Here is a 6,000-nt window from a genome sequence, read left to right as displayed (position 1 = left end):
GCATGCATGAAATAATCCTTAATAATATTTTAAATCAGAGTCTCCAGGTAGAAGATAAGATGGGCTGGGTGGGGAACAGTTGCTTTTAATTAGAAGCTCTTCCATGCTTTTTGAAAACGTATGCATTTATACGCTCATATAAGCAAGCTACGGCTGCTAACCAGCAGGTCAGCAGTTCAAATCCACCAGGCGCTCTTTGAAAACTCTGTGGGGCAGTTCTACTCTGTCCTATAGAGTTGCTACGAGTTGGAATCGACTCAACTGCAACAGGTTTGGGTTTTGTTTATAAGCAGGCAGACAAACAAAAACTTTCAGAACTTGTCCCCAAAAAGTATGTGGGAGGGCAAATTTATTAAAAAACAAAACAAAACCTAACCCACTCCCAACAAGTCTATTCTGAATCATAGCCACCCTAAAGGACGGAGAACTGCCCCATAGGCTTTCCAAGAATCGCCTGGTGGATTCGAACTGCTAAACCTTTTGGGTAGCAGCCGTAGCTCTTAACCACTACCCCACCAGGGTATATGCCCTGAAATAAAATTATCTCTAGAATATATTTATTTCAATTTGTGTATAAATATTTTTAAGCATATATGCATACTCGGTCCTATAGGGTCGCTATGAGTCGGAATCAACTTTGACGGCACTAGGTTTGGGTTTTTTGTTTTTTAATGCATCCTGGAGTATGCAAAGAAAATTTCTGGGAGGATTTACAAATTTGTTGACAGCAGTAGTCTCATTTAATTTTTTCGTTTCATTTTACTTCTTAAACTCTTTTATTTATCTTTTATTTTTTTACCCATGTAGCTGTTATTTTTCCAATTAAATTATTATTATTATTTTTTATGAGAGCAGGAGATTGGAGAAGAGGATGAAAGAAGTGGGGAGTTCCGGAGACCTTAGCCTTTGACCCGCACTGCCCCTTCACATCTACCGCCCAAGGAGGGCTCAGCCCTCTCCAGCATCCTACCCCGGGGGCCAGGCCACCTGGCAGGGTCAGCAGATGGGCGGGACCCAGGCGAGCCCCTCCCCGCCGCGCACCTGAGCTGTTGCCCTAGCAGCCTGGCTTTGCGTGCCCAGAGCTCACAATTGGCCCTGTCCCTGCGGCTCCCCACCCCGCCCTCCGAGCTCACCTGGCCACTAGCGCCCTGCGCAGACCTGGGGCCCATGGACACGCACCCCCTTCCCTGCTGTCCCGCGCGCCTGCTCCCCTGCTCTGCAGAAAGAACTCCATTCATGCGTGGGCGCCCCAGCCGGGCTCCGGGAGGCGCCAGAGAGCTGGAGTCTGGGCCGCGCCCGCTGCTCCCGCAGATCGAGAGGCATCGAAGCCCCAGGTCCTCGGCATCTGATCTCTCTCATGATTAGGAGGTGAGCTTGGGACCTCTGTTCCCCGCTACCCTGACGCTTCCCTTAAAGTTAGATTTCTTTCCTTCCCTTTCTCTCTCCAGATATTTCTGAGACTTTAAACCGAAAGTGACAGTAGAGAACCACCTAAAAGTCATTGCCCTGGGAGAGCTGAAACCAGCAGACGCTTGATTTATTGACTTATTCAGGGCGAGCCTGTACTGAAGACCTTGCTAAGCACTTTACAAAGATCGTCTCATTTCCTCTTTATACAGCCCTATGAAGTGGGTATTGTTTTTATCCCCAGTTCAGGGGTAAAGTCACTGAGGCACACACTAGGTAGGTAGCCTGCTAGGTTTAAAAAAAAAAAAAAAAAAAAAACCTAATTTTTGTAAATATTGACGTAATGGAGGGAGAATCACAAGCAACAACAACAACGAACAGATTTCCCACGTCCAATCCTATGTTCTTTCCACTCTACCAGGCTTGTCTTCCTCTTTTCCTCTTTCTAACCAACCAGCCTTGTCTCACAGACCCTTTGAGAATTTGATGAGCTCTATGGACCTCTCCCCAAAGGGGGAGAATGTACCTGGATAAATACATACCCACAGATTTCCATATAATTTCAGAGTATTCATAGATGCTCCCAAACATGGACCTCAGGGTAAGAAATTCTGTTCCATCCCACTATCTTTTGAGACTATCAGTACAAATGGATAGATGGAGTGTGCCAAGGTGTCCCAAGGCGGTGGGGAGGGAAAGTACAGTTGTGTATATATGTGGGGACCCTCCTCACCATCAAATATACTACACAGCGTAAGAGGAACCCTGGACTAGAGAGCAGACTTTGGTTGTTTCCTGGTGGGAGCAGGGGTGTTGAGTGATTTACTGACCAGCCTTGACTGCATATGGGGCCGCTCTCTCCCCAGCATTTGGGGGCTCTCACTGGAAGGGATGCAGTCTATTGTGAACCTACCCATGGATGGTTGAATTCATCACGGTAGCTTGATTGAACAACGCCAAACCCTGCTAAGTCATTGTTAGGGATGAGTGCTATCAGAGACTGCGTTTGTAATTCTCTGATTAGGAAGCCCCTGTCCACACAAATGGGAGGCCATTGCTTCAATACAATCAATAAGCTGCTTAGAAGCATCTTATCCTATTGCCATAAATGTATGTGAGACTGCACCTAACCAGAGTATGGTTAATACTAATAAAACAAACCACAAAAAGCAGCCAAAATCAACGTCAACAAGCCACGCAGCAAGGTAAAGTGGATGACTGCGAGGATGCCTTGGGGCTTGACTCGAAGCCTTATTTATCCATTTATCCACACATTTCTAAAGAGCTGCATTATACGGTTTCTAGTCCACCACACATTATACACAGATTAGAAGGGACGCGAGGGGCTACAGCAAATAGCACATTGAAGCCATGAGCCATCCCATGGCTGATCTCCCAGCAGCAAAGGAGGAAGCCCAAAAAATAAAAACAGGTGAAGAGTAGGGAGAAACAGCAGACATTTGCCCCTAGTGAACATGCATCTCACTTGGAACTCTCTCCTCCTTGCCTTTTCCCAGCCTCAGGCTGCCTGCAACTGCCAATACCAGTAACTCCCCAAAGACCAGACTCGGATCTCTCTCCTGACCTCCTGAACTGTGCACCCTCTTACCTGCTGGATTCTCACTCAGCATGTCCAGTGCTTAACTCTTTACTCTCCTTGACCCGGCTGGAACCCATTCTGAACTCCTGATCCCAGATCAGGTATCCAGTTGCACAGTCAGTGATCTGGGAGTTTTCCTGGATTCCTGCTTCTCCCTTAATTCTTTTAATTTTCAATTATCATTCATTCAGCAGACAGTTTTTGAATGCCTTCTATGAGTCAAGTTCTGGGTAGTTATAATATAAAGCTTCTGCTTCCACAAAGACCACGTTCTAGTGGGGGAGACACAATGCACAAGTGGATTCCAACTCATAGCGACCCTACAGGACAGAGTAGAACCACCGCATAGGGTTTCCAAGGTGTGGCTGATGGATTCGAACTGCTGACCTTTTGGTTAGCAGCCATAGCTCTTAACCACTCTGCCACAAGTATATCTAACTATATATATGTCTGTATCTAAGAGTCCTGATGACACAGTGGTTAAGCGCTCGGCTGCCAGCAGAAAGGTCAGTGGTTCAAATCCACCAATTACTCCTTGGGAGAAAGGTGTGGCATTCTACTCCTGTAAAGATTACAAACCCTATGGGGCCGTTCTACTCTGTCCTGTAAAGTCACTATGATTTGGAATTGACTTGGCAGCAACAGATTTGGTTTGGTTTTATGTCTGTATCTATAGTCTATATAATATACAGTGTTTTCAGGTATTAATCATGTGCTTTGAAAAAAATAAAACAAGATAAAGGTACGAAATAACATGGTGGTTGCAGTTTGAATGGTGGTGAGAAAAATCAACCAATGGAAATTATGAACACAGAACATTCCAGGCAGAAAGATCAGAAAGTACAGTGGTTCAAAGGCTGGAATGAGCTTTTGATCCATAAACAGAAGGCCAGCAAGGTTGGTGATCACTGAGTCAAGGGAGATGAGGTTAGAGGCTAGGAAAAGAGGCCTTAAGAGATCCTCTTGAGGCATGTGGATTTATTCTGATTACGTTGAAAAGCCACTCAAGTGTTTTTAAAGGATAGTCTGGTGGGAACTTTCTGAAGTAATCGTAATGTTCTGTATCTTCCTAGGGTTTTGGGTTACACAGGTGTATGCATTTGTCAAAACTCATGGAATAGTACACGTGGAAGGACGAAAAATAAAGCATAAACAAATATTGAACTCCGGCTAATGATATGCATGCTGGAGTGTGCCTGCAATTTATTTTGAAATGGATCAAAAAATAAAATGAATTAATAGATAAAAAATGGGTAGATATATAACAAAACATCTAAAGCATAAATGATAGGTTCTTCTGGTGGTATATGGGTATTCAACTCCTATTTATATTTAAAAATACTTATACCAAAATTTTGGGCAGTGAAAACTTGCCTATTATTAGATCTACATTTTTGAAGGATTTTTCTGGCTACTGTCTAGAGAAGGGACTATTGGGGGCTATTATAGAAGCAATGAGACAAATTGGAAGAAGATAGTTTGGCCTAGTATAAAGAATAGTACTGGGAGTTGATCTCAGGATGTATTTTGGAGATAGGGCTGATAGAAGTTGCTGATGGACTGGAAGAGTGAGGGGATCTGTGAGGGAAAGGCCAAAGGATAACTACTAGTATTTTAATCTGAATGTGTAAATGATGGGTGATGCCATTAACTGAAATGCAGAAGGCTAGAGAAGGTGAGGGAAATATCAAGAGTTCTGCTCTGGACATGTTAAGTTTGAGGAGCCCTGGTGGTACACTGGTTAAGAGCTATGATAAGCTACGGCTGCTGACCAAAAGGTTAGCAGTTCAAATCCGCCAGCTGATCCTTGGAAACCCTATGGGACAGTTTCACCCTGTCCTATAGGGTCATTATGAGTCGGAATCAACATGACAGGTTTGGTTTTTTTGGTATTGGACATCTAAGTGGATACAAATAGTAGACAAGTAAATGTATAAATTTGGAGAGTTCTGGGACTCTCCAATGAGGGATGCCAGTACAAATTTGAGTGTGGACAATCAGAAACTTCAAATTGGGATGAAGTTCATGAGATGAAATGAGAGCACCAGAGGAATGTGTGTGAGGGCCTAGCCTGGGCACTCTAACAATTAGGCTGTGGCAGAATAGGGGGAGCCAGCAAGGAAGACTGAGAAAAAATGAGCAGTGAGGTAGGAGGGAAACCAGACAACAGAGCCATTATGTTTGCCTGTTGCTGTCAAGTCAATTCCGACTCATAGAGACCCTATAGGACAGAGTAGAACTGCCAAATAGAGTTTCCAAAGACTGCTTGGTGGATTCAAACTGCTGACCTTTTGGTTAGCAGCCGTAGCTCTTAACCACTATGCCACCAGGGTTTCCTATGGTTCCTAGAGAGAGAAATTTAAAGAAGAAATGAGTAGTCAACAGTATAACCCACTGCCATAGGGAATACAGGTGAGAGAGCAGGTTTGGGGTGGGGGAAAGATAGTGCATAGTTTTAGATTTTATATTAACCTGCAATCTTTTCATTATAAATGACAGACATCTAGCTGAATAAATTGTGCCAAAATAAAAGGCAGGGGGAGGATTTATTTGGTGACTTCTGGCACATCTGAGTCCAGGGCACAATTGATGCCATCCATCTCAATCTATCTCCATGTCTCAAACATGCTCACTTTCTGTGACAGCATGCAGCCCCAGCCCCATGCCCTTAGCGACTTCTGCTTAGCAACTTCAACAGAAACGTCAGTCTTTGCTTTTTCTAGCAAAAGGGCTCTGTAGAATGTTAACTGGCTGACATCTTTTTGACCATATGCTTGAGCCTTCACTGTACCTGGAGGGACTCAGATGAACAAAACCTCGGTCATGTATGCATCCCCATGGTACGGGGCAGAAGGGACCTCTCCATCCAAACTACTTGGTATGATTCCCCATATTGTAACAGGGTTCTGTAACTAGAAAAATAATGAAGTCAGGAAAGCAAGCTGGGCAGACAAAACTGTACCTAGCATGACCTACCACTCAACCCCCCAAAA

Source organism: Loxodonta africana, chromosome 24 (assembly GCF_030014295.1).
Source record: "Loxodonta africana isolate mLoxAfr1 chromosome 24, mLoxAfr1.hap2, whole genome shotgun sequence".
NCBI classification, from domain to species: Eukaryota; Metazoa; Chordata; class Mammalia; order Proboscidea; family Elephantidae; genus Loxodonta; species Loxodonta africana.
The sequence above is the reverse complement of the archived record's forward strand: the minus strand, read 5'-3'. Positions refer to the sequence as shown.